Source organism: Haemaphysalis longicornis, unplaced genomic scaffold, assembly GCF_048455015.1.
Source record: "Haemaphysalis longicornis isolate Haplotype H1 unplaced genomic scaffold, Haemaphysalis longicornis Haplotype H1 scaffold_1, whole genome shotgun sequence".
NCBI lineage: Eukaryota > Metazoa > Arthropoda > Arachnida > Ixodida > Ixodidae > Haemaphysalis > Haemaphysalis longicornis.
Genome location: NW_027526203.1, coordinates 378,150,860 through 378,170,326, shown reverse-complemented (window position 1 = coordinate 378,170,326; position 19,467 = coordinate 378,150,860). Strand labels below are relative to the sequence as shown.

The following is a 19,467-nucleotide window of genomic DNA, read 5'->3' as shown; positions in this document are numbered from 1 at the left end:
TGTGTGTGTGTGAGAGAGACAGAGACACAGAGAGAGAAAAAAAAAACCTTTATTGTCTGCTGATTAAGCTTTTAAGAAAAGCACTTCCACAGCATGTCATGTTTTATTCCTCAATAACATGAAGACATGTCAGACGTTTGCCTGAAAATTTGACCTCGGCAAGATGGGAGTTGAGAAGCGCGGGCCGCCAGTGACGTCACTGTAGTTGACTGCTAGCCGCGTGGGCTCAACCGGACGTGGCGAGCAGAGCGAGCAACGGGGCAGCCGCCCAAGCACACCGGCCACGACGACGCACGGCGACCCGTCGCGCTACGCGGGTCCCGATAAGCGCGATGCCGGCACACCTCGGCCAGACCGGCCGGCTGCTTCAGCAGCGAAGCCCCGGTTCGACAGCCTCCCGGCATGTCTCGAGCGCTTTTGCTTCGCCCCGTTCCTTCCTCACGACGTCATGGGCTAGTCGGCTAGTCACATCCGAGCAGCGCTCGACAAAACGCAACACTCAAATGAAAGAGGGCGACGGCTTTAAAAAAATAAAGTACTCCACGCGAGGGGAACGGCGTTAGACGGAGGCAGAGGGGAGGGGGAGGCCAACTGCTTGCGCGGCAGAGGAGGGGAAGCGCTGGGAGACAGGGAGGGCCGCACATACTCTCCGCACCAGTAACCATTTTCATCACGTGATTGAGTTGCTGTAAAAAGATGGGCGCCCGCTATGAGGCTAGCTCACGACGAAGTGGGGGCGGGAGATGGGGGGGCTGAAAACTGGCATGGCGGAAGTGACGTTGCCACTCGCCTGAAGATGACGTCATGCTTCGATCACGAGCGCCAACGCGCCTGCTTTCACTATATCCGGCACGGTGCGGTTCAGGGAAACACAAGCTGCGGTGCAAGTCGCTGAAATGTTCATCATCACCACAGCTGCTGCGTCGCCTCCGCAGCAATGCTCACCTATAAAGAAACCGCCCTGAGCTTTGGTTCTGTCGACGTCCTTCTCCTCGTTTTGTCACGTACCAATATTTATTGCACTATAGGCTACCTTTACATTAAACAACACATTTGTCAAAAATGATACGGACAAAAATGATGTTCTTGCATTTGAGAGTCCTCTCGGTCATCTGTTATTTTTTGCGCTTTCATTTAAACGACGTAGGATGCTATATTTATATACTTAATGCCGAACACCGTATGTTATCATTATAGCAGTGCTTCTTCCGTACAAGCTTTACAGTCACTGTTCTGGGCGTGCGTGCGCGCGTGTGAGCAGCCTGAGGCTAATGTAATGAAAGAGACCACAGCTTTACGACCCCCTCCCCCCTCACCCAAGGAAAAAGGCGTACTCTGAGCAAACCCCAGGCAATACCAGAAGGATAAACAGGTTACTATAAAATTATATATATATATATATATATATATATATATATATATATATATATATATATATATATATATATATATATATATATATATATATATATATAGCGAATCAAAATAGGAAATGAGGGGCTCGTTGATATAAGACAGAAATAAGGGTTGGCAGTCAAGAAAGCCTCGGAAAGGAAAGGGGAGAATGCGGTAAGTCATTGAAACAGATTAATTTTGAAAGACAGCAAGAAAGTGGAGAAAAAGTGCCCGCCGGATGGGAGCCGAACCCACGACCCCCTTTGCTTTCCGAGGCATTCTTGACTGCCAACCCTTCTTTCTTTCTCTCTCTCTCTCTCTCTCTCTGTCTATATATATATATATATATATATATATATATATATATATATATATATATATATATATATATATAAGGTATAGGGTCTATACTCATAGCCAGTATAAACCCTCTATCATTCCTGCAGCGAGCAAATGCAATGCAAAGCACTTCACACAACACGACGCAAACACTTCCCACAGCTATACAGACTATACGTCCCACTACACCCAGCGTTTTTCCTGTCTGACGATCCCATGTTTTCTATCAAGTGCGTTTTTAAATATTTAGAAGAAGTACAATTTTTAGACCTCATTTCATACCACACGTGATCACTGCCTGGCCCTATACACCAGCCATGCTCATTGTCGTTTTGTGATTTTACTTTTGTTTTTGCTGACTTTTCTTAGTGTTTAAGGTTTCACCCCTCATATATGACTATTGTTTTGGCGCTCTTTGCCCCAGTTGGCCTTGCGCCATAAACATCCAACCATCATCATCTGCAGCGAGGAACTTCTAAACACGTCCTTAGTTTTCGGCTGCTGAGCGCAAGCGGGTTGGAACACCGATCGTGAGCCATAGAATTTACGAAACCACAAAAAGTCGCGCACTCGAACAGTTTGGTGCACATTGAACAGCACTGTAACCTGCAGTTGATACATTCCGTTAGCCTAATTTCTTCGCTCTAGAATTGCACTCTTTACTGCCCGTGTTAAAGTGGTTTGTGCTTCTGGTAGTATGCGAAAAAAAAAATAAAAAAACGTTTCGTAAGAGTTCAGGAACCACTGTCATTCAACCTATAGATATTTCACAAAGCTATTTAATAATCAACACGGGCATTCCAAACCCGCCTCACGAGGACAAAAATAACTGACGCAACCTCTTACTGCCCAGTTTTTCCATAGTCACAGCAAATCTTTCCATCTAATACTGTGGACGCAAGAAGCCCTGTCCCACTCAAGATTTTGGTAAAGGATGTGCTGCATAAGCGGCTGTATTTAAGGTCACTGTAATCACTCAATTGCGATTCGCGTCGCGGGTGTTGTCGCGGTTGTATGAAGCTCGCTTGAAATACTGGCATATTCATTTTCAGATTACACGCGTCACGCTAGGCCACGTTTTTCTGTAACCACACCACTGGTACTGTTGTCTTGGAACATGCATGGAAAATTGCGACCAAAGGTAGCGGGATACACAGTTGGTACACTAACACTACAGTATACGACGCGCAAACACCACAGCTTGGTCTGCCGCGGTAGTTCAGTGGGTGAGGCTTCGTGCTCTTGAGCACGAGGAAGCGGGTTCGATCCCGGCCGCGGCAGCCGTTTTAATGCGAAATCATCAAGTGTCCATAAGACGAAAAACCCGGCGCGGTGAGCCGCAGATGGCCTCAAAATTCCGCGTGCCTTCAACTAACACATAAGTATGAACCATGTGGAGGTGGACCCCCAGCGAAGCTGCTTAGCGCAAGACACAGAGGCGACGCAGAATTTTGACAAAGGTACGAACTCATGCATCACGATGTAAATAATTATGACAAGTAAAGGAAACTTGGCGTTATGATTGGCGTCGCCTTAGCAGCCAATCCCTAGGGTCTTCCTACTTAGGTATCAGACTGCTTATATGGCACCCAAAAGTCTCGTCCCAGCAATGCATGCATGTGCAGTAGTGAAGCCGACTTTATGGTCATATTATTTTTGTTGGGAAAGTTTCGAAAGCCGTTTTCTGCAACCACACTACCCCCACAGACGTCCATGTATTGACGGCAGACGGGAATTGTGCAAGGTTTACAACTTCACTGTCAACTGATTATGAGAAGTAAATGAAACTAGGCCTAATGATAGGGTCACCTTAGCGGTCAACTGGTTTTTCTGGGGAAAGTTGCGATAAAAAAGGGTAATTTTCTGCTGAGCATTCACGATAAATTAAGTTGGCTTTGCCGCAAGGTTGTTCGCGCTGATGAAAATGTACAGTAACATTCATATAAAGCTTCACATTAAGAAAAACTAGGAGGAACGGGAATCGAACCCAGGGACGCGCAATGGCATTTAAGGTACTTAAGCGACCACTCTACCTCTACGTACCACGAAACAGTTTCGGAGGTTCACTGACCTTCTGACGTACTTTGAAAGCACTATTAAGTAGTTTGAATAAAAAAGCATTGCGGCTTCCCCTGATGATACTTCACTGCTACACTGCACGTGTGACATGCTGGTTACATGAAGCTTCATTAATAAAGATGCTAGCTTCTCGATCAGTACTGAAGTCCGAGCGGTCTTCGGACTGGTCACGTGCCTACTAAAGGGAGAGTGGGCAGTGCCGATGACGGCTGTCGTCAGATGCTTGCGGTCGATTTACCGATTCCAATTTGGTTGCGCCGCCAACATACCCACCCACAATTCCCACATAACCCACTCAGGGTATTGGCCAGTGATGATGGCAGCAACCGCCAGAGGCTCTAGGCCCCTTCACCAATACCCACTGCCACAATGCTTTCGCATTCAAAGCACTCATTTTCTTTTCTTGTGGAGGTGAAAACGAAAACTTCCGCTTGTCGAGATTTCGGCGCACGTTAAAGATCCCGCAAGTGGTCTAAATGCACCCGGAAACCTGCACTACGGCAAGCCTCATAATCCAGGTGCAGCTTAAATTTGAATTCGAACCTCAGCCGTGTATCTCAACAACACAAAGCCACCAGTTAATATGTAAGAGAGGGAGGAATTCGCCGTTGACAAATTAATATAGCTTGAACAACTGCTATATTTTTAACTTCAATATAGCTGAAAGTGCAGTCAGACGTGAAACAGAAGATAACCGCTCATACCACAACCCAGTTGTTGCCTGCTCTGTCCCGTTTCCTTGAGCTCCACATTGTTTATAATGGTCTAGCAGCTATACCGCCCAGCCCAAAAGTCTGTTTCTTCAAAAAAAGGTGTCTGCTCTTCCTGACTCACCGGAAACCTTCAAAATATGCATCCATCGGGACGCGGGTCCAAGCAAGCGAGTCAAGGAACGCGTGCTCCAAGGAAAGGGGCGCCGCAGATCCGCATCCTGTGCTTTCTCGGCCTTGAGAAAATCGACGAAAATAATAGGCGCACAGCCTTATCCCCGAAAACTTCAAGAAGTTTTCGGGGATAAATTGGTCGCAGTTAGCACAGGACTGGGATAATTGGAGAGTAATGGGTGATGCCTTTGCCCTGCAGTGGACGTAGAAAGGCTGGTGATGATTATGATGATGACAGCCTTATCCGGGAAGCAAATGGCACAACTCATTCGGTCGCCTGTCCGCATGCACTTAAAGATCCAGAAACCTGTCCAAAGTGGCTGCTGCTACTGTCAATGGATACGTCTCGAGTGCCTGCCGTGGATGTTCGCACGAACTAAGATCGAATATCACTCGATACGCCAAGGAACAACGATCTCTGACGAAACAAGCACTGCAGTACACGTACTGCATGCAGTTTCTACACGAATGTGGCAACGCCCTTTCTCATTCCTTGGTAATACCCGTACCCCTCACTTTCCTCCAATCGTCCTTACATCTCTTCCCCTCGCTCCTTTTCTTACGATGACGAAGACATTGAGCAGCGAAAGACAGCGCCGACACACACCGGTGTATCGTCTTTAGTCCCGTCTTTTATCGCTCTTGATATAATCGCTAACTCCTAGCTTAACTTGCTTCTTTGGAGACCAAGTTCCAATACAAAAACCTGCACTTCGAGCAGAAACAGCAAGCAGATATTTCAAAGAGAAAGGCTAAACCTTGTCCGGGGCTGTGCTATGTATGCACTGGAGTTGGTAAATAAAAGACAGAATATGACTGAATGTGATGGGTGTATGTGATGGGCGCACACCCACACGCAACACACACACACGCTCCCAGTCAATACACTCCCCCAGTAAACTGAGCAGCGGTCGCTTTCGAAGAATCGAGATCGTGCTCCTCATTCCAGGAATCAAGGAAGGGATCATGTTGAATTCGCTCCTCGGGGGGCCGTGCCATACTGGTTGTGATCATCATGATCATCATCCTGCTGCTGAACACCCTGGGGAGCAACTCATTCCCCGAATAGGGAAGACGGCTCGTGACAATGATGATGACAATGCGTCGCGACGTGCACCAATTTTACAGCAAGGCTGTCTGCGAGAATACAAGCTCTCGAAAACGTTAATTTCCGGTTCCCTGGGAGAGCGCAATGGTGCAATGAATTTAAATTTGGAGGTGGTGGGGGTATATGTTTCAGGGCCGCATTCTGAGTCCCTCCTCCACTTCATTTGCTCCCTCCACTCGGCTGAAGGGAGGATTCCGCAATGCTTATGCATGGAGAAGTCGATTTCGAGGTTCTCCTCTATTGGAGGCTCGAGTGGAGGAACGATTCAGAATACCAGGCTCAGTCTTGCAAGTTAGTTAGGCTTTTGGAGGAAAATGACTAAATGTGCGTTTTTACCCTATTCAGAGGCGTTATACGTATCGCGTATAGGAAGTTTGCAAACTGTGCCTAAAAAAGTAAAGATGGCAGGGAGTTTTAATCCGTTAAGAATGTGGGGCACGCAATGGGTGATATGCGGGTAAAGTCTCAAGCGCGTGACTTAATTGCGGGTTTAAAAAAAAAGCACTCATGCATGCGCTGTATAATAGAGCGTAATACATAAGTTTTCTGCAGCTTTTCTGTGAGAAGTAAATGCCGCACAGAGTTTATATCTGGTGGCAGTAGGGGACATGTCAGGTTTGCTGTCTGAACAATGCCAAAATTGTGGGTTAATTATGCGCTGTAGGCAAAATAACGCATATTTGTGAGGAATGTGAGGCACAGCATCACTAATGTGCGAACAGAGTTAAAAACACGTGTCCTTAATTGTACGGCTTCAAAAAATTACTGATACAAAGCGTCGAAAGCGGAAGTTTTACGGAACGCATATATAGTTTGATAGGGGTCGTTGAAAAACTCAGCGTGGCACCGATCTTCAGCTGGCAGGGGATGGGGCCATGCAACAGGTGATATACGGTCAAAGTGTATTGGTGTGTGTTAACTATAAGCTTTGGCAAAAAAAACACCAGAAATAAAAAAAATAACTTGAAGACGTAGTACAGCCGTTACACGTCGGTTTTCCGGGTTCCCTGAAATAACTTTAAATGCGGCGCCGAGTTTATATTCGGAGGGAGCGGGGAAAATATTCTGGGCGACGTTCGGGCAATGTTTAAACCTTGTAAGTAATGCTAGCTAGAATTTGCATATAGTGTTTGCAGGACACCTGGACGCGTTGCACGAGTTCAGGCTATTTGCTGGATATCGGGAAAGGCTAGTCGCTGCAGTGACAGCTTCGCTAAACGTTGGGTTGCGGTTCTGCAAGGTCGCACAAGCCGGCTCCGAATTTTTTTTTTTTGCTAGGAGTCAGGCACATAACATCATCATCATCATCAGCGGCGGCAGCCTATGTGCCCACAGCAGGACGCAAGCCTTCCCCACTGACACCGAGCTGCTCCTATCCAGTGCTGCCCGAGACCATTTTTTGCCAGCAATTTTTTAATTCGTATCCCTCCATCGAGTTGTCGGTCTTCTGCTACTTCTAGTCCTGTTTCTCAGAATGTCGTTCTGTCTCCCTGGTGGTTCACCGGTCGTCAGTTCGCCGCGTTACATGCCCAGCCCAACTGCACCTTCTACTCGAGTTTGTTCCCTAATCCAAGACGCTCGTTTACTACTCCTACGCGTTACTCCTATCGTCATTCTTTCCATGGCTCGTTGAGCAAGCCTGGTCTTCTTTCGAGGTGTTTAGTAAGTCCCCAAGTTGCTGGCCCATAAGTCATCACCGGGATTGAGGGAACGCCTGCCTTTCCTGTCAGTTAGAGAGGTAGCCAACTGTTCATTACTTCAGAGTGCTTGCCGAATGCACTCCAGTCGATACTAATTCTACGCCTGATTGCTCCCTCGTGGTGAGGATCGGCACTGACAACCTATCCAAGATAGTCACCCACCTCTTACTGCGTGTCGTTGCCTAGGCTGAAGGGCAGGCTTTCTGAATTTCGGTTTTACATTACTTTCACACGTTTAACATTACTGTACGACCAAACTTTCCTAGTACACTTCCTGAAGCATTGTTTGCAGGTCTACTCCCGGTTCACTGAATAATACAATAATACAAATTTCAGGTTGCTCAGATATTCCTCCCTTCTCGTACCTCTCGTATTTTTGTACATTAATCAAGCTTCAATAAATATTCTCTATAGACGTGCTGTAAACAATGAGGCGGTGTCTCCTTGCCCTTCCCGATAAGGAACTTTTCCCTCTTCTTCTTGGCAGCCCTCCTACGTACGTCTCCCCTAATCCCACGTCTCTCAAAGCTTCTGATATACTGAATCAAATTTTTTTTCGTAATGCGTAAATATCACGTAAAAGAGTAAATGTCATGTAAAAGAGTGGCATGCAAGTGATCTATTTTTCAGTAGCCTGCCCTAAGTCCAGCCTGCACTCGCGGTTGTTCAAAACCTAGGGTGTCCCTTGTGCGGATAAGGGACACCTTATCTAGGGTGTTTCGTATCTCTTCAGTCCAGTGCTATGTCCTCAGGCATTCTGAGAACAATTTTGCTGCCTTTAATATTTTGACATCACTGCCATCCTTTAGATCCGCGGTTATACATTCGTCACTTGCGGCTTTGCCTCTCTTCATCTCATTGGGCGCCTTGTCCACTTTGTCTTTAGTTGCTCTCTAAACCCCGCGAACCAATCCAGCCCGTTCAGTATATACCGACTCCTCGCCTGACGTTGCGAGCGTATAAAGAGGCCCAAAACCTTTCCTCTATACTTTCATTATCTAGTCCATGTTGTTCGTTATGTTACCAGCTTCGTCTTACACTACGTCTCTGCCAATAGCAGGCTTCTTCGTTGCCCTTCCGCCTGTGGTTAATGTCTCTTCAATCCTTGCCTTGTTGTATGATGTAGGCCTGAACGTCACTCTGTTCGCTTCAGTTAATCAATTTGGATAACTCCGCCAGCAGTGTTTGCTCCTCCGCTAATTACACCTTCAGATTTCTGTGTCCCTCAGAAAGTCCCTTCGTTTTCTGAGATAGTTTACTGGTTAAATAACAAAAATGGCATTGCAAAACAAAGGCAAGATTAATAAATAAAAGAAAAATGTGGCAACCCAAACAGTGCGAAAAAATGGTTTCTTCAATCGAATAACAAGAAGAACCTGATGTCGTAGGTGGGTTTTAAGCATATTAAATAACGCTGCTCGACTAATTATGCGCGGAAAGTTGTCCTCTATGCATAAAAAAATGTTAGTGCCATCGGAGCCCGCAAAACACATTCGTTCATAAAGTGTGTCATAGCTTGTCGGTCGTTTTGCAGATGAAGAAAAATTAAAGACGCCGTATTCATTTTTTTCTTACGAGTTGAGCAAAGAGTTTCTGTATTATCTCGAGTAGTTTTCTGCGTGTTTCAAATTTTTATAATTCTGCTAATACTTTGTGGTTTGGAAAGTAGATGGCTTGAGCTATAAATGCACCCACTGAGAGGAAGGCTTTCTCTATACCGTTCTTCTTTTTTTTTTTCTAATTGTGTTATAGGCCAGCTCTGTCACTTTCCTTCTCATGTTATTGCACTCTTCTTGATTTAGCCTAGACGCTGAAGAGGCACTTTTCTCACGATTTTAGCCCATGATGATGTGGAATTTATCTCTTTATAGTTTTCTGCTAGTTTTGCAATATCTCCTTTTTTTACGCGAATTTTTTATACTATTGAGCTTAATCGGAGGTAACCAATCATGAACAGAAATTTCGCTTGTTATGGACAAGTTTTAGCAATGAAAATGGTACGCCACCTGGGGGCGGGGGGAGGGGGGGAGAAGGTCTCTTATGTACATAAAGTACACATTTGCCGAGACCCACCTCGGCAAATATTTTTCTGACGAGTGGAACCGTACATGAGTTATCCCGAGAGGGGGGTGCGGCAGGAAGATCGTATTTTTTTGAAGCAAGAAATATAACAAGAAAGAAATTGCATAATTTTGACGCCTTTGTAAAGAATGCCAACAGGTCAATTAGCCCCTCCACAAATCTTAACTGCGAAATTGAAGTTATTTACGGCATCGATCTCAGATCCGGGAGGTGGGCCTCGCCCCACACCTTGCCGACGCCATGTGCGTTATATGCACAAGAGTGGCTACAAAGGAGTCATTTACCATAATTGTGGAGCGCAAATACGTACAAAACGTAACAGGCAATCGGAGGTCATAGCTAAGGGGAAAAAAAAAAAAAAACCTAAGTGTGGTGCCCTCAGCACGTGACTAAAAGTTCGTCTGCGCTTTGTCATTAATAAGGGCGACAAAACTATGTTTGCATAAAAAGTGGAAGTTAAAGACATATCAGCTGATGCGAAATAAATGCACAGATGTATAGAATGCTGGACATGTGTGACATGCGGGTGATTCTATAATTGTTTTATGCCTTGATGAGTTGGCAGGCAGGTACTATACCGACACTCGTGGTTCTTCCTGGGCGAATAATTATAAAATTAATTAGATTTATCGCTGAATACTTCATTTACTGATGCTAAAAAGTTGCCTTTTTTATTTTGACATTATATACAATACCCTTAGAAATAAATGGAGAGTATTTGAGACACTCGACGTTTGCGCACGACATCGCCTTGTTCACTGAGTACAGATGAGGCCTGAAGAGGATGGTTCAGGGATTTCCTCAGTGAAGCTTAGTCGCAGATTTCAAAATTAATGTGTAGAAATGGAAAGCAAAGCTAAACAGCCCAGCAGTGAAGCAGCCCTTAAAGCTAGGTAATAAAATACGAGAAGTAGTGATGAATATAATTACCTTTGCCCAGTTGTCATCATTCTAACCACGAGAAAGAAATTAGGCTTCAAATTAGTACGGACTGGACTGCATTCAGGAAGCACTCTGGAGTAATAATGAACAGTATGTTGTCCCATCCCTAATTCCGGTGCTAACTTAAGTGGCAGAAACTTCGGGCCTTACTAATCGCTTTGAATGACAACTTCAGTCAGCTCCAGGAGCCGTAGCTAGGAAAGAGGATGATAGGAGTGACACCTACGGATAGTAAAAAAGCGTCATGTATTAGAAAACAAACTCGCGTAGGAGACACCCGGGATAAAGTTACGAGGAAATGAAGTGAACTGGGCGTTCTGTGTGATGTGGATGGAGGGCAATCAGCAGGTGGGCCACCCGAAAAACAGAACGGCTACCGGGAAACGGTATTAAAAGTGCGGTCAGACAGTGCGCTCGGTATAAGAAAATTCGGGGGCAAAGAAGGGGTATGAGGAGCAGTTGGATATTGGGAGATGTCTTCGTGATGCAAGGGATATCAACAGGCTGATGATGATGATACATATAATAGGTACGAGCGTGAGCTTGCTATTATGCGAGGCAATATTTCTCGCAGTGCAGTCAAATAGTATATGTCGTGTAACAGTGAATCGCAGGACGAACTTACAATGTCGTTTTGAACAGCGTATACACATAGTGAGAAGTTTATATGTGTATGTGGCTACGCCCCAGTGGGAGGGTTGTGTTAGTAATTGATTCATTTATCCTGTTTACCTGCACAAAACCTCTAGGTTAACTAGGTCCGTTAACTATCATAGGGATCGTCGTTTTTAATATCCACTCTCTCATGTGCGATTTTGGCTTGCGCAGAAGTACCGAACGGCGCAATAGCAGATTTCACGTTGCTACTGTGCAAACGTGATAACTGCTACGAATGGGACGTTTCTTGACCAAAGTGTGTTAGTTTTAGTACAGTTCGTAAGCCATAGGGAGGTGTGAAAGGCTCGGTGGAAAAGAGCGAATGGTCTTGCGAGCGAATGGTCTTGCGACGAATCATACGAAGATTTCAATTAATCAATTTCTTTATTCAAGTCTTTTAGTTTTATAAATCAGGAAGACGGTTCCGAGGTGCCACTGTTGGCAAAGCACAGATGCCTCAAAGTCAAGTGACTGGTCTCAAAAGTGTTCAAAAATCAAAATGCGGCGCCAAGAACGCAACGTCGGATTGCTGCTCAAGACATACACAAGAGAGTAAACCAAGCGATGCAAAATTGTGATAGCAAAGCACAAAGACCGCTCGAAACATCACTTCCCGTAGTTGAGTGCTCCGAACATAGATTTATGCAAATGGCGCTTGTTGAGATTCGTCTTGAAGAGGCGCTGAGACGGAGCTAGCAAAAAGCTCTCTCTTTCCTTTGTGCACATGGGTACACTGAAAGCTATCGCCATCACAAGTGTGTGCGCAGTGGTGGGCCGCAAGCACTGAACCCATACTAGAAATATCTGCTTTGTTTTAAATGCAGAGCATTTCAGTAACTCACGATGTCACCCGCGTTGGCGTCCGTAGTCCGCACGCTCACTGCGCATGCGCGTCGAGTCGAGGCGAAAGCGAACACATCTCTCGCGAGGGGCATTGGATTGGATTCGAACACTCTCTCGCGAGGGGCATTGGATTGGATTCGATTGGATTGGCTTGGATTGGATTGGATTGGATAAAAGTGGATTGTGTTGGATTGTGTTGCGTCATAGCCGCGGCACGTTGCGTCATAGCCGCGGCAGACGCGCTTGGGCCGGCGCATGTGCAGTACTCTCTCTTCCGCGGTTTCCTCTCCTTCGGGCGCGCTGCGCATATAACCGGTGTGCCGTTCTCCGGCCAAGCAACATCCGCGGTTGGCTCAAACACCTAGAGTCCACGCCGCTTTACAAGTACGCCAACGTCGTCGACTGGGACCGGCTTACGCAGTCCCCTCAACGTATATAAGCGGCGGAGCGCGCGTTCGGAATTCAGTCAAGGGCGTCTTTGCATGGCTTACGCTTGACGTGACGCTTTGTTTGACTCGAGTAGATGCGACGCATTTACTCGAGTTCCCCCCGTGGGAAGATGCGGGCGGCTTTTTTGCTATTCTGTGTTTTGAAGCAAGTGTTCTATTACTTCCACTGAAAAGAAACCGGCATTCTTTGTGACGACGCATTAAATAATGCCAAGACTTCCAGCAATGAAGGAACAATAGAGCAACCTAACTTTGAGGAAATTCGAAGTTCCCTGTTCCGCCAAGAGTCATAATACTTGGCCCATGCCGATATTTTTGGCCGCATGGTAATAACAAAAGCACGCGTTTGTTCACCCTTTTCTAGAAGCAATCAATATGTTATTAATAGAGGAATCAATATAGGGGCTGAGTCATGACTGTCTTCACACTGGGCCAGAAGACAGCAATGCCTCCGCTTCTATCTTTCAGGTGAACTGGACCTATGTCGCTGATTGGACAATAAATGTTCTCTCTCTCTCTCTCTCTCTCTCTCTCTCTCTCTCTCTCTCTCTCTCTCTCTCTCTCTCTCTCTCTCTCTCTCTCTCTCTCTCTCTCTCTCTCTCTCTCTGTCTGTCTGTCTGTCTGTCTGTCTGTCTGTCTGTCTGTCTGTCTGTCTGTCTGTCTGTCTGTCTGTCTGTCTGTCTGTCTGTCTTACAACCAGAGGTGCGCATACGATGAGAAGCTGTGTTTGCTTCCACTGCGCGCTCAACGGAAGCGCTCTGCGACAAAGCCAACCTCATAGCGAAGAGTAACCTTTAAAGTGCCATAAAGACAAAATTCAAATTTGGTTCATTAGAAAGACTGCTTTGTCCCGATGACAGTGATGCCAAGTTTATCGCACACATAGAACAAATAATGGAGATATCAAAGAAAACATGTGAAGCAGTGGCGACTCCCCAGACCCCTTCCGGCAACTATCTATGACGTCACAGGATCTTGTTTGTGCGATTGTCGGTCGCCGATTGAAACCATCGCTAAGAAACATGACTGGACGATTGCAGTCGGGCCTCTAGTCTCGCTTGATCGCGTCACTTCAATGCCTACGTGCAGTGAACACACTGAATATTATGTTTTTAGTGCTGGCCCATACGACCTTATTCATCCTCACAACGCGTTACTGTAGAGCGAGATTTGAAAGTTTCTCTATACTTCTTGCGTTTTTTCGGTTACAAAACGTCTTTCGTGGCCGGAATGGAGCTGGGTGACGTACTGAAGCGTAGTTCTTTCAAATTGAACAAAGTTGCATTTTGTCTTTATGGACCCCTTCAAGGTACGCTGAAGCGAATTATATAAGATTTCCCAATTACCTCATGATTTTAAACTACACAATGTGTACACCATCGTCCGAGATTGGTCAGAAGATTTACACCTAACATTTCACGAGAAAAGTTCCTTCAGAAGTACTGTCCTCCTTGAACCATGCATGCTCCCTTTCGATTCGGTGACGTCGATTGTCACGTCGTCACCGCATCTCCGCAGGGCAGAATTAAGCTGATTGCGAACGCGTTTAACTCGTATGAACTGTGCGTGAACTACGACGCAATATTAACTATGAACTACGTGAAGGATCGAAGCAAACCACATTCCAAGCCAGTGTGAAGCGGGGGACACATGGGCGGAGAGGGACGCGTCTGTGCACGCGATTCCCCGTTCCGGTAGCCGGAACGCCCCCGCCTGGCACCCAAAACCGGCTATCCGCATGCGTCAAACCTGCTAGATATTTTCCGCCGCGACACGCGTCAAACGTGTGGGCAATTAACTGGCAGGGGGCGGCAGCCAATAACAGCACGAGGCACGGAAGCGTCATTCATGACGTTTCGCGCGGGTTTCAAAGTGGAGCCTGTGTTCGGTGTGTCCTCCGCTCCTGGATTTCGCGAGGTGGCTTTCTCCTGCGCCGCAGCCATGAGCAGCTCAAGGGCGGCCCGCATCGCCGAAAACGATCTGCTGATATCTCTGGTACGAGCAGAAGCAAATATATGGGATCAAAAAACAACTGCGTGTCGCTTTCGCCTGTCTTGTAACTGCAAAAGACCACGCTGCTCAAAGTAAAATTAAGAGCAACATCTCTAAGAAGTGTCGGCATTGCAGTGTTTTTTTCTCCATGTAGTCAGTGAAGGCTTCCTTTATCGTGGTTGATTCAGTGGTTTTATTAAATTTCATGTGAAAAGAACAACCACCTAAATCATATTCTTGCCACGTTGAATGAGAAAAGCATTTGTAGAAATCCAGATAATTGTCAATAATGCCTAGCATTCTTACGCCGCTAGTATTCATTGAGTTTTTTAGAGCGAGATTTGGCTATGAGTAGCCTAATACGTTGGGTTATTTTATTTTGATTTTCTATTTTGTTTCTTTTTGACAATGGTCTAAACTGCACCATTATATTGATTAAGCGCATTCACTTGACCAATAGCGTGTTCTTCCGCAGATGACAGGCGTAAGGCTGGTTTCGTCCGTTTGCGCGATTATTTATTCGTAATGCCGTCGTTCTTTTGCGGAATTTTTAGTTGAGTCTTCGTTTTTCGGAATATATATAACTATGCATTTTTTTAAATTTCGTCCCCATTTTTACGAAATGATTGATTGACTGTAGGGTTTAACGCGCCGACGCAACGCAGGCGATGAGGCGCGCCGTAGTGGAGGGCTCCGGGGGGCAGTCGGCGTCGCTTCGCGCCCTTGCCACAATGCTTTTCTGCGGCTCTTACTAGGAGCACACCTTCCTCAAAGCGACGCCCACAACCCCACAACACATGCATTTCAATGGCGCCACCCCGTCGTTTCAAAGCGACGCCCCGTCGTTTTAGAGAATTCGGCCCCATATGTACCCAGTGCCGGATTAGGAAACTTTGGGGCCCGGGGCTACTGCGTCCTTGGGGCCCTAATGATGATGATGATGATAGTGATAACGATTCCGCTTTATTATGCCTAATTTTCGAAGCCCATGGCATGGATAAATTATACATAATCTTACGCTTTCCGAATCTAATTTCTTGGCTCGATGTCAATTATTACCGAATATAATTTATCAATTGTAAAAACACAGAGGGCCTGCAGAGGGTACACCACAGAGGCGCGGCTTGAAGCCGACCGACCTCGCGAGTGGCCTACACAACCTTTGAACATTTAAATAACCATACGCCGACCATTGCCACAGGTGCAAGTGCATGCACTCCAGAAGGCAAAAATACACAGGTTTTGCTCAGATCAAGCAGAGAACGCCAACGAGAAATCTTCGAGGCATTTCGCATTGTCGAAGAAGGTGACGGCTGTCTCAGCACCCGTTCCGTGGCATTGTCCAAAACAGAAGTATGGTTCCTGAATCACACATTAACGCGACACGTACAAAATGAATAAAGCTCCTCCTTTTATCTGTTATATTTCGGGATTTTGCTCCTCCTTTTGGCACCCGCGCCGACGTGGTAACGCATGTGTGTGTCTAGTAAAAGACTTTGTGCATCTCTTCCTACAGAAAGTTGAGAGAAACGCGAAAGCTAAAATTACCTCCAATTTTCACTGAAAGTGCGGCCAATCGATCGTTGAACTGCCAAACACCTAAATCGCGAACGAAGAACGAAGCCATGCGAGGAATTTTCACGAACTAAGTGAACGCTTATACGAATAATATGAATGTATACCGACGCATGGTTTATGCGATAAAGGTGTACTATCGTACTCCTTCTTATCTAGGAGGAGCATACTGTCTTATATACTCTATACTGTCTTATCTAGAAGCGTCCCTTTTTAGAGGTTTTCAAGCAACCGTTTCGACACAATGCAAGCGGTGCTTCACGCACGCGCCATGTGTCCAGAGATCTTATCAAAGCTTTTCAGTCGACCAACCGGTCTACGTGGAAATGCGTTAGTTTTTTGACAGAACGCCATCGGTCGCACAAAGAAAGCTTTCGCTTTAAAAAATTCAGTTGAAGCCTCGCGTTCGTCCCGCGCATTTTCTTGTGTGTCCCATCCTACAACGCCAACAAAATGTATCCAGAATCACCTACAGTGGTTTCCCTTTTCAATAATGGTTACATTATATACAATAAAGGAAAGGAGTCATGTCAGACTATGTCTCTTTCGATCGACATGATGGATAAAGATTTCAACTTTTTGACAAAAGTTGTGCCCAAGCAGCTATAATCAAGAACAGATTTCAAAAGCTGTGCTACAGTGGATGCTATGGAGCACACAGCTTTAATTCAAGAACTTTAAAGGAGAGCCGTCCCGCATTCCTCTTTCGGCGCGATATTCTATTCCCAAAAGCACACGACCACTCCAGACATCCAGCCCCTTCTCCTGAATTTTTTGAAGGACACAAACCTTTGTGACTCTTCGTGACTTGCCACCAATAGTTTTAAAAGGTGTCACTCGGGCAAAGCATTTGCCGGCCCATGTCGAAAGGTTAGGTCTGCCTTTTTGCTCACTCACTCACTCACTCACTCACTCACTCACTCACTCACTCACTCACTCACTCACTCACTCACTCACTCACTCACTCACTCACTCACTCACTCACTCACTCACTCACTCACTCACTCACTCACTCACTCACTCACTCACTCACTCACTCACTCACTCACTCACTCACTCACTCACTCACTCACTCACTCACTCACTCACTCACTCACTCACTCACTCACTCACTCACTCACTCACTCACTCACTCACTCACTCACTCACTCACTCACTCACTCACTCACTCACTCACTCACTCACTCACTCACTCACTCACTCACTCACTCACTCACTCACTCACTCACTCACTCACTCACTCACTCACTCACTCACTCACTCACTCACTCACTCACTCACTCACTCACTCACTCACTCACTCACTCACTCACTCACTCACTCACTCACTCACTCACTCACTCACTCACTCACTCACTCACTCACTCACTCACTCACTCACTCACTCACTCACTCACTCACTCACTCACTCACTCACTCACTCACTCACTCACTCACTCACTCACTCACTCACTCACTCACTCACTCACTCACTCACTCACTCACTCACTCACTCACTCACTCACTCACTCACTCACTCACTCACTCACTCACTCACTCACTCACTCACTCACTCACTCACTCACTCACTCACTCACTCACTCACTCACTCACTCGCTCGCTCACTCATTCAGTGTTAACTGCTAGTTTGTTACACGAAGAGTTAGGTATAAACTAACAGCAATGGAAACAATATCTTTTGCATTATCATTATGAGATCACTCGCGATTGTGTCTTGGGAAGTGCAACACTTCAGGTAGTGCAGACAAACTGTACCCCTTCAGCAAGAAATATCGAGTCGATGTCAACACCTTTATGTGATTCAACTAATCCACTAGCCATATGGAACGGGTGGTCATCGCAATGATCGAACGTCCTTGTCAAGCTCTATACACTGAAATTTCCGACAACAAAAAACTGCCCACTGCAGATAGCTGAGCCCATCAGGCGGTGCTTAAGTTTTGAATAATTAACAATTCCATTTAACGTCCCTCGGGTTTAAACAGTTTACAATGTTCTTGAGAAATTGTTTCATTAGTCGCATCCCTGACCCTTGCTTATACAGAAACGTGCGCGCCGAAACGTCCGCGTTCGTAAAGTTGCGTGTACCTTAAAGACTACGGAAACGAGCTGTGCCGAAAAAACTTGAGCCGAGCTAGCCTTTTTGTGTGGCTTCTTAGGCCCCGTCAAGCTATGTACCCGCGACTTTTGGTCCAATGAACTCTTTTTTTCGTATGGTCGAGCGGGGCCCCTGACAGCTGTGGGCCCGGGGCTGCAGCCCCCGTAGCCACCCCCTTAATCCGGCCCTGTATGTACCAAACGGCGGTGGGGAGCGGTTTCCGGAACGTTTACCGGTTCCGAAAACCGGCTGCAAAGACGGACATATGTCTGGCCCTTGACGCAACTACGATATAGATCGCGAGGCGGTAGTGAATTTCCCTCGGTGGTGTTATCCCTTTTCACGGTGTTTCACGCTGTTTCCAAGCGGAATATAAGGCTCTAGTCGTTCCCTAAAAAGTCAAACGAGGATTACAGTAATCATTTACCTATTCACTTCTGTGTCTCTTCACAGCAAAATCACCGACGTCTTCTGATGCAAATGATGTAACCGACATATCCCTGTCTATGTATCGGTAGCAAGCATAGAGCTGAGCGTCACGTGAGCATATATGAAGTAGCACAACAGCTCCATTCAACGCAAAAGGTTTCAGTTCGTTTTCCTTATTGGCAAGGAAGAGTGCTGCAAAATTTCGACGACAGATGTAAGCACAACCGGGAGTGGCATCACACAAAGGGGGGATGACGCCCTTCTGGTTACGTGTAGTTACCCATAACGTCAGCGCAGTGCAATCGGTACGAAACAAGTGGATTCTGTGGTCAAAGACAAAAGGAAACGAGCAAAGAAGGCCTCTCAGCTTTCGCTGAACTCAAATAAATGTGCTTGACAAGATTCGTTGGTCATTTTTTCCGTAGGAATTACTGAAACTCAGGCTTCATCAAGTCGAAAACTCCAGAGGTCACTCACTTTTGCTGATGGGTAGCGTTCTTCTGACTACATGTGGGGCGCCCCCTCCGGAAGAGGCATACGACATGAATAGGCTCCTCACTGGTGAATCAAGTATGCTGCCTCATGTGGTCGAAAACTAAGGTTGCTCGCCCCTGCTGATGAGTCCATCGATCAACTTTCTCTCGATTTGAGGCACGCCCTTAGCTTCAGAAGCTAATCTTGCTCCTCGGATGTTTCTTGAGGGCCGCACCAGCGGTGCCGTCCGGACCCTACAGCTTCTGCGTGATTGCGGGACCGTCAGCACTGACATCGTAAACGACAAATTGCTTGGTACCGTGTTTCATCGGTGCCACTGAGAGGAAGTGGGAGTTTCGTTAGTCGCGGAACTAGCTAACTCCTCAACGAAGGGCTAAAGGGTTGTGTCCGAGCAGGAGAA

General features: G+C 46.3%; 1 long non-coding RNA gene across 1 annotated transcript in view; it reads left to right on the top strand.

Moving 5' to 3' along the window:
- LOC144171748 (uncharacterized) overlaps nucleotides 1-19,467 on the top strand; it is a 48,534-nt gene that overhangs the window by 22,769 nt on the left and 6,298 nt on the right. The gene's annotated exons all lie outside the window — the stretch shown is intronic.